The sequence below is a fragment of the Calonectris borealis genome, chromosome 5 (assembly GCF_964195595.1).
Source record: "Calonectris borealis chromosome 5, bCalBor7.hap1.2, whole genome shotgun sequence".
Lineage (NCBI taxonomy): Eukaryota > Metazoa > Chordata > Aves > Procellariiformes > Procellariidae > Calonectris > Calonectris borealis.
This window is the reverse complement of record NC_134316.1, coordinates 46672848-46678995: the sequence shown is the minus strand read 5'-3', so window position 1 is coordinate 46678995 and position 6148 is coordinate 46672848. Positions and strand designations below refer to the sequence as shown.

General features: G+C 49.9%; 1 long non-coding RNA gene across 1 annotated transcript; it reads left to right on the top strand.

Annotated features, from left to right (window-relative positions):
- The first annotated feature begins 313 nt into the window (after nt 1-313).
- Nucleotides 314-3162, top strand: LOC142083131 (uncharacterized). The gene is made up of 4 exons (XR_012673973.1): nt 314-1698; nt 2084-2257; nt 2363-2602; nt 2956-3162. It is a non-coding gene; the product is annotated as an uncharacterized LOC142083131 (long non-coding RNA).
- The last annotated feature ends 2986 nt before the right edge of the window (nt 3163-6148 follow it).

The following is a 6148-nucleotide window of genomic DNA, read 5'->3' as shown; positions in this document are numbered from 1 at the left end:
CCTTTCAGGGAAAAGAATGAGCTTTCATCTACGAAAAATTAAGAGCTGCCTGTGACCTTCTTTAGGGTCAAGTGTTTCTTTGTTCATACTGATTTTATGGGCAGGTTGGAAATAGCCTTTTATTTTTATAGGCGTAACTCAATTTGTAGTACTACGTGGTGTCAGGAGAGTGAATTTTGGAGCACCCAGGTACCACTAGAAACGTAATGAATGAGACACGACGGAAGCTGATATTTCAACTTGATTTTTACTTGATTTTTTTTTCCTGAGAGTGTTGACGGCACGTTGTCCTGTGGCTCAATCCACGCTCTGTTCAGTGGAGTCTTCCAACAAAAGTTGGTCCTTCCAAAAAAGGGCTAGTTGTTCATAGGCTCGAGGCATAGACTTGGAGAGCCGCTTAAGTACGTGATCAGAATTAAAGCCAAATGTCGCTTCACGTTGCTGCTGTTGGTCTTCGCTTTCGTGAATTTCCCCGCTGCTCCGTCACGGTTGGGAGCTCTGAATCATCCTTTTTTCCACTCCCTAACGCGTTTTTCTCCCCAAGGAGAGGCTACGTTTAAAAGCTACTTAGTTTCCTCACAAATGCATCGGTCGATAAAGCGGAGTTACGATTATTAAAACCACGCAAATGACACCAGTCTTACAGATCTGGACTATTTCTGAACACGTGTTCATCGCGTGCAGATGTCATCGGGATACGGATCATCTGCACTTCGTGCTCTGACGAGACGATCAGCTGAGACAGGGACGAGCTCCAAAAGAAAAAAAAGCTACAACGTCAAGGTTCTGTTTTGTTGTTGGTTTTTGTGGGGTTTTTTTGTGTTTGTGTGTTTTGGGGGTTTTTGGGGGGTTTTTTTGGTTGTTTTTTTTTTTTTTTGAGCGCGACGTTGACTGGTGGCAGCCTGCAGAGCTCTCTTGCTGCCTGGCCCCTCCTTTCCTTCTCTGTCACTCCTCTTTCGCGGCTGTAATTTTCACTCGGGTAGTTTTAGAAGAGCGATTTAGTTCCTCGCCTGTGTAAACGCGCTGGTAATAGCTGGAAGGTAAACGCTTGAACCGGTAGCGAATAACTTGGCTACGAGTAGAATTTCTGAAGGAAGAACAACGACGACAGGAAGCAAGTAGCGAGTTACCCCAGATTTGTGTGCGTCAAGCACGTCAAAGTCTTACTGCCGAGCGTTGTTTGGCAACGTGCTCCAAGTGGCTCGTTTGAAAGCAACTGCGGTTTTCAAAGACCTCGACTGTTTGGAGAAACGGCCTGGAAAAAAGGATTCCTCTTTCGCAGCGAGTTTGCGAGGACGGACGGGTTGCCGTGCTCTTTAACAAAAATACTCCCCTTGGGACGGATCGGGTGAGGAAATCGCGGCTCTGCTTAGGCTCGAGAAAACGTACGTAGGTACCTGTGCCCGTCACCTGCGCGTCTCTAGGAAAGTGAGTTCTAGCGAAACTAAAGCTGCCGATGAGCCAAAAAAAAGGCACGGTTGTCTCAAACGTGCAGAAGCTCTAGTGGCCTGTCTCAACAACTGCACCAAAGGTGGTGCAAAAGACTTTCTCCTCCACTCGGTTGTTCTCTTCGCAGCAAAGGAAGCTTCGTGCTAAACGTTGTTTGTTTTTTTTTTTTCCTTTCCTCTCAGCAGAACGTCAACTGCCGTGAAAGTACGAGACAGATGGAAAGGATCCGTAGTGGTCTGCAAGTACAAGGTAGGCCTGTGATATGTGTCTGCGTTTTTCCTAAGGTGCTCGTAGCACGGACTTTACAGTTAACACGAAGAACGTGGCAACTCTCCTTCTATGTGATTTTTTTAACGTGAAATATTTTAACGCAAATACTAAAAATAAAGGAGGTCTGTTCTGGAGCGTGGTACGCCTATGCAAAGCTTGCTTCCCTCCGTCTGTTTTCTCTTCCTGCAAGCACGGTCTTCTGTTTCTGTGCGCTTGCTAGGAAAGGGTGCTGTGAAAATAACGTTGGACTAGGAGAGGAAAGGAACCGTTTGTAAGAGTTGGGACGTTCGGGAGAAACAGGCTTTGTTTTCACGATAAAAGCTTTATGCTTTGTCAGTCAGTCAGTGTTTAAAATGCCTTACAGGAGCACTCGAACAGCTTACTGCGATGCTAGCACCTGTGCTAAAAGCAATCAAGGTCAAAGAAGCGGCGTGGACAACACGGGACAAATCGGCGTCGCTTCGGTGCGTTTTCCAGGCTTTCCCGAGAAGCGGTAGCAGCCTCGTAACTAGCGACAGAGAGTCCTGACGTGGTTTTGGTGAGTTACTGCTTCTATCGCGTCCTTTTTCCTTAACCTGCAGCGCGTAATTTTGACTTTGGTTGGAAAGAGATTTTCCAGAATGGAAATGTTTCTCGTTCAAAGGAGTCGCCTTTTACGAACTTCCCATCAGAATGGATCTTCGGAGATGACGTGCTCGGCAGTAGAAGTCATCCGCAAGGAGACTTTTCACTCTCTCTGGGAAAAAAAAAAAAGGGGGGTAAGCCGATTTCCTTGCACAGACCCAAGCGCAGCACGTCTTCCGATAGTCGACGTACGGCTGATCTTTGGTTCTCGGGTGTAACGGTCGAGAGATCGTAAAGACGCGTTCCTCCGCACGCTCGGGTACGGCCGACAGCGTTAGCAAACCTGCCAGTCCTTTTTGGTAGCCTGATGTATTGCAGCACCGGGGATTTGATATTCCCCACCGCCTGCCCTCCCCTCCCTCCCCCCTCAAAAAAAAGTAAAACCGTACGGGAGATCTCTTATCTCACTGATTTTTCTATCGTAAATGAGATTTTAAAAAGAAAGTTAAAATTGTCTGATTTCCAAACTGACTTGCGTTGTTTAAACTGCAACTGCCAAATAGCCGTAGCGTATAATTTATTAGGCGTGCTTAAGCAGTTGGGTAGTTGCTCTAAACGTTTCAAAAGAGAGGCAACTGAACGTTACGGGTTTTTTTCCCGATCTTTTGGCAGAGTGCTCTGAAGTCCTTTATTTCTGTCTCGCTTTCGACGGCGCCTTTCCCCGGCCGTTCGGTAGCATCGGTCTCGGCGCCGCTCCTAGTCACGTAACGCACGCAAAACCCCTGGTCAAACGATAGCTGTGTAGTTTGGAGGTAGATAATTTAACGGCATGAATTCACAGCTACGCAATTTCAATTAACGCAAAAGGAAAATCAAATTTTTTTATGGTATAAGCCTTCTCGTTGTACGTATGCTAAAAAGGTGCGCGTATGTTTACGTAAAATGAATTGCTGAGATTCGTTCTTTCTTTTTCATTTTACTCTTCAAAGTTTTACGCTTCACTTTCAGCTTTATCGGCCAAGCGAGCGAGATGCGCAGCAGCAGCAGCAGCAGCAGCAGCAGCGCCAGGGCTGGAGCTGTGGCGGCGGATCCGTGAGCGTAGATGCCGATTACGGCGCGCCCTTGTCCCGCAGCCTCACGGGGTTATCTCCCGGCAGCGGTGCTGTAAGGAAGGGACGAGGCGTTTTCCGACACCAGCGAGAGCCTTTACTCCTCTGCGAAGGACGCGTTCAGAATCGCGTCAGTTAGTCCTCACGCGGATTTTAAGCGTTCGGATCGCTCGAGCTTTTAAAGGCCGCGTTGTATTTCGAGCTGAGCCGTTTGCCCGGCACCCTCCTTTAGCTCGACTGCTGCCCTCTCCCTTGCCCTGACCGAATTCCTCTGCTGCCTTCGGTGCTGTTTTTTTTAACGTGCTGAAATATCCGTTGGGATTTTTGTTTTTCAGGTGCCTCGCTGTGAGCGTCCCGTGGTGCTCAGGAGAGACCCCCGGCCCGGGTTTGCCTGCCGGTCGTTGGGCGTGCTGAGGGTAAGGGGCCGGCTGCCAGCCTGCGGGACGGGGCCTGGGGGGGGCTGCAAGCGTTTGGGGGGGCCGCCCCTCCTTTATCTTTCTAGCAGAGCCCCCCTTTTTGGCGGGGGCGCGTGCGTACGTACGTCAATGGCATTATTAACGTAACGAGCCGCCGGTTGGGGCCGTTTCCCTCCTGTTGTGCCTTTTTGGGGGCTGAATAAAAAGGGGGGGTTGGGGGCCTGGAGGGGTGATGATGTCATTTGGGGCACCGCAACATCACCGGCGGGCTGATGATGCCGTGGAGGAGCAGGTGAGTGGGGAATGGGGGGTCATGGGGGGGGTCCCCCCCAAAAAGGGGGTCACAGCCCAAAAGTGCCTGATAATTCCTTGGGGGGGTTCAAAAATTTTTAAAAACTGTAAATCTATCTGTGAGGCCTCGAAATAGAGAAAAATCTCTCCTCGTTCTATATATTGGAAAATAATATTCCTTTATACGTATAAAAGGATTGCAACATAAGAACCTATATCTGCCCTATTATATAAAGGATTTTAGAGTAGAAAAAAATTCGAAAGACGTATATAGGGTTTTAAAATACAAAAATAACTCACGTCTATATAAATTAAAAAAGAAAGCACTTCCAAATGCAAAAAGGATGATATATTTTATGTATGAAGGAATTGAAAATAGAAAAAAGTCTGAATAGATACCGCTGTCTACACTTACTACGTGTTACGCAGAGAGCCTAAATAGGCATTATACGTAATCTAAGAGATGATCTGTAAGTGTAAATAGATGTCTAAGTCTAAAATCTAAGTCTATAAAGAGATGGGTGTAAATAGATGTAAGTGTAAATAGAGAAGTCTATAAAGACGTTTAAGTGTCAAAATAGGTAAGTCGACAGATGTATAGCCTGAGCAGGTATGATATAGAATAAGGGGGAAATGGGGGGGTATAAGTGAAACAAATATATTCACTAAATATATGTGTAGAGGTATGTGTAAATACGTTAAGCGTAAACGTCTATGATAGAGAAGGTTTTTAAAATGCAAAGAAACCCTGTTTACAGAAAGGATTTAAAAACTCTTCACCCCCCCACGCCCCCCCCGAAACCCCTCTCTATTGAAGATCCAAAAGCGCTTTCAAAAGCTGCCTCTTCCCTGTTCTCCTTTTCCGCCTTTTCCCATCCTGATTGGGGGCCAGTTCCCCCAACAGGGACTTTCCCCTGCAGGGCTGCGCACGCAGAGCGGGACCTGCCGCCGTGGCCTAAAAACACCACAAACCCCCTGATTCGGGGCCTGCAAGGGGTGGGGAAAGAGAAAACCCGCAATTTGGGGGGAAAAATACCCAACTTGGAGCTCCCGGGAAAGCCAAATCCACCAGGATTTGGGCAGCCGGAAAGCAAAACAACCCCCGTTTTCATGCACAAAACGAAAAAGCAAAAATCGCCAATTTTTGTTGTGAAAAAGCGTTGGAAAACCTCCAAGCGGAATATTTTGGAAAAGGAAAAAACCCCGGTTTTGATATTATGGAAAAACAAAACACCCCCCGATTTGGGGAAGCTTTGGGGTGAAACACCGGCCATTTGAGGGGCCCGGACCCCTGGGGTGCTGCCTGCCCCGCCAACCTGCCCGTTGCCCCCCGCCCAAACTCTGGCACCCCCCTCCCCCTCCCCCGCCCCCCACTCCCACCCCGCTCGCCCTCCTCCTGCGTTTTGGGTTTGTGCTGAGAACGGCGTGGGTGACGCGGGGCTGCGTGAGTTCCCGCTGCGCAGCGCTTGCGCGGCGCTGGGGGCTGTGCTGCTCCTCGCCCCGCCCTGCCGGCGAGCGGGCTGGGGGTGCGCGAGGGCCTGGGAGGGGGCACCGCTGGGAGAGCTGCCCCCGGCGGACCCAGGGGGTGTTCCAGGCCCTGTGACGTCAGGAAATAAAACTCGGGGGGCGGTTGGCGGGGGGGCCGCTGCTGGGCTGCGGCTGGCTGGGCATCGGGCGGTTGGCGGCGAGCCCTTGTTTTCGTTTGTACCGCTTGTCTGTCTGGGGTTTTTCTCTCTGTTGTTTGGGGTTTTTTCCCCCCCCCTTTCCCTCACAAGTGGAGTTTTTTCACTTTTGCCCTTCCAATTCTCTCCCCCCTCCCGCTGAGGGGGCAGCGAGGGAGCGGTTGTGTGGTGCTGAGTTGCCGGCTGGGATTCAACCCCGGCACAAGGTGAGTGGCAAGCCCTGCCTGGCTAAACGCTTTAGGCTCCCCGCGTTATTCCTGCCATCTTGCGAGGCCCTCCTTGTTCTTTCCTGCTGCTTTCAAGTGCCTTGTGCTCCAGCAGCAGGCTGGGAAGGAGGGTTGTGGCAGGAGCGGCGGCCCCCCGTGAC